Raw genomic sequence first — 3,302 nt, forward strand, 5'->3', positions numbered from 1 at the left:
CCTTTCTAATTTTCTCCCTGCACATCCAAACAACTTATTTGTACTCTCCCTGAGTTGCCTGTCCCTTCTTTCACAGGACGTAGATTATTTTTTCTCCTAGAGCCACAGGAAAAACATCATGCTGATCTTCCTTTCCAGCTCTTGTGCACAGAGGGGCAGCCTGCTTCTGCACATTTAAGACTTCCTTCTTGAGAAGCAACCACCATTCCTGGACCCCTTTGCCCTTCAAGACTGAATCCCAAGGGAGTCTCCCTACCAGTACCCTGAACAATTCAAAGTCTGCCCTCCAGAAGTCCAAGGCAGCAGTTTTGCTGCCCGCATTCCCAAATTCACCAAAAATTGAGAACTCTACTATTTCATATTCACTCTGTCCAAGACAGCTCCCAACCTCCATATCTCCACCAGTCTTTGTCCTTTTCTGTTTGCGAACAGCAGATCCATCGGGACACCTCCCCTGGTAGACTTTCTTATCCACTGCATCAGAAAGTTATTTTTCATATGCTTTAGAAACCTCCTAGACTGCTTTTTCTGCACTGTACTTTATTTGCAGCATATATCAGGAAAGGTGAAGTCCCGCATGAAAAGAAAGGCTGGTCATAGCGCAACTTCTGCCAGCAGTTTATAGAACTCCTCATCTGTCTTTTCAGCCTAGTCAGGTGTTCTATAACAGAGCCCCACCACAATGTCCACCAGTCCTTACCCATAGAGGCTCTACCTTATCATTCCCAGCCCCAAGCTCAGAAACACCACAGCAACATCAAAACAGCCTCTTACAGAGCCACACCACCTCCCCTCCTTCCTTACCCATCCCTTCTGAAAAGCTCATAGCCACTCATTGTAGCACTCCCATCTAAAATATCTGGCAGATTTTATACACGCAGGGGGTAATCCTGCCACTGCTCCTAGCTCTGCCCCTGTGATGTCAGAAGGCCGCTGCGATGGGGAGACAATGGCATTGGGCAGTTGCTCCCTGACAGGGCTGCCCCTCAACCAGTCAAGGCAGTTCCCTGCTGTGGTGCAAAATGTTTCCTCTCCACAGCAGAGTACTTGCCTACAGAAGCTCAAAATCCTTCATCAAGTCTTTCACTAACATGGGATCTCCGTCAGTCCTTTCTAGGTTAGCCTTTGACTTTATTCTAGCTCTGTTCTGTAATGGCTGCTGTTTTATCAAATCCTATTCCTAATCTCAGATGTAACACTAGCCTGATAGACATAAAATGTCAGAACCATCATAACCATCAACCTTTCCAGTGTCAACTCTTATCTACAGACCATTCTGAACTCTAAATCTTTGTCATTTGCTGGAAAACTTTCTAATTCTTAAAAGCACTCGTTTGGCCCCTTCTCAAATTCTGTTTTGTAGACCCCTCAATCTCTTTTCCTGCAATTACTTGATCAGCTGCTAATGAATATGGTCATAAGTGACATTCAGCACCCTTGCATTCAACTTCATGAATCACAAAGATTATGCTGTCTAGTAGATAAGAGATACAAAAACTTTATCATAGACTCTAATCCTAAAACTGAAATTCCTATAGTCCTGCGGTTCTAATCCTGTAGTTCCTAATTTCAAAGCCAACATCTACTGAACCTAAACTCTTCTACCACCTTGAACTCTAATCCAAGCAGTAGCCATAATTTTACTAAAGAGGATCCTGATTAACCCAATCCCTCACAAGCACCAGCTCTATTCTAGTCCCTTTTGGTCCTAAAGCTCCAAAAACTAATATTTACAATTTTTATTCAAGGGTCTGATAGAGTCCATATTTCTTATTGTAGTCCCAGCAGGTAGTCCTTGAAGTATCCCATTCCAAACCAGAAATGTTCAATACTTGAGGGATTTAGCCATTTCTTGATCAGGGAATTCTGTGCTGTCTTTGGCAGTATCTCTGATTTAGGACCTAACTCCAACCCTAACTTTAACTCTAGACAAGTGGAACTTGAGAGATCAAGGCATAAATTTTACTTCAGCCTCAGCATGGACCAGATACCTCTTACAGAGGAATCCTAATCCTATTCCTTACTCTATACTGCAGTTTAACTGAATTTTGTGCCAACACATAAACAATCTCATGCCTTCTTATACAGAGTTTGGCTCTTGGCTGTCAGCTGATATCATCACCAGACTGAGCCTTTCCTAAAGCAATGTATAAATATTTATTCAAGACATCTATATTCTGTGTACCAAGGCAGCAGAAATGCTTTTTTGAAACCCAGAGTGGGGAATATGAATGTCAAATTCAAAGATTTCCCTTCCTGTGTGCCTTAACTTTTTTTTTTTAAGTAAGCTTTTGTGTTTGATGCTCAACATTGTGACTCCTCTGAATTCTACTAATATATCTAAGTCATCCACTGCATAGGAGTGAAACAGTTCTGTTTAGATGCTTGAATTAAAATTCTGGTACTCACCTAGAATCATATAACGAGGGAGTGACATGCAGGACACATACTGTAATGGTGAAATTTCTGCACCATTTTATGCATGACAATTAACCAGGAATAGAAGCAGACATACCATTTTGTCAGTGTAGTCGTGGCCGAGTGGTTAAGGCGATGGACTAGAAATCCATTGGGGTTTCCCCGCGCAGGTTCGAATCCTGCCGACTACGAGCCATTGTTTTTCTCGCATGGGGCCCAGGTCAGAGATATTACATGGAAGCTCACTGGTTTGTTAAGGCTGAGGTCACAGGGCTATTCTCCTCAGGGCTATCGTAAGGGACCTCAGGGCACTGGGGTGGTTTGCGGGAGCTCAGGTGATATTTTCCACAACCCCTTCAGTACCACTAAAAAATGCTGAGAGGAACAGGAAAATGTGACCAATTGACACATGGGTAAGAGGCTGATGGCCTTGAAGGAATTTTAGGTTTTTTGATTGTGGGGCGGTTTATGCAGTACCAGGCATGCTGGCAACATATGGGATCTACCTGCCTCAAAAGGGTACATACATGCCTAATCTGAAGAGGAAAGAGATAAAACAGCAAGTAGATTCTTGTAGTGAACCCTGCCAATTCCTATGCTAGGATCCTTTTACCCTTTTGAGGCAGGTAGATCTAGGTATGTTCAAACTAGGTTTGAAGAGAAAAGGGGTAAAACAGCAAGTAGATTCTCGTCTAATTGGTGTGCCATGGAAGTGCCACTGCTATTTCATTAATCACAGATTAACAGGTTCAAAGATGTGGTACTCCAATATAACTTTTCTGGAATTGTTCTTTAGAGTAACTGATGGCCAGTATGTGACATTATTTATATTCTTTCATGTGATTGTCCACCCCACATTCAATTCATGAATAATTAATTGTTAG

The 3,302-nt window shown here is 42.5% G+C and overlaps 1 non-coding gene across 1 annotated transcript; it reads left to right on the plus strand.

The window, feature by feature from the left end:
* The first annotated feature begins 2,527 nt into the window (after positions 1-2,527).
* On the plus strand, positions 2,528-2,609 carry TRNAS-AGA (transfer RNA serine (anticodon AGA)). The gene has a single exon. It is a non-coding gene; the product is annotated as a tRNA-Ser (tRNA).
* Positions 2,610-3,302: the final 693 nt, after the last annotated feature.

Source organism: Tympanuchus pallidicinctus, unplaced genomic scaffold, assembly GCF_026119805.1.
Source record: "Tympanuchus pallidicinctus isolate F22 unplaced genomic scaffold, pur_lepc_1.0 scaffold1, whole genome shotgun sequence".
Taxonomy (NCBI): Eukaryota; Metazoa; Chordata; class Aves; order Galliformes; family Phasianidae; genus Tympanuchus; species Tympanuchus pallidicinctus.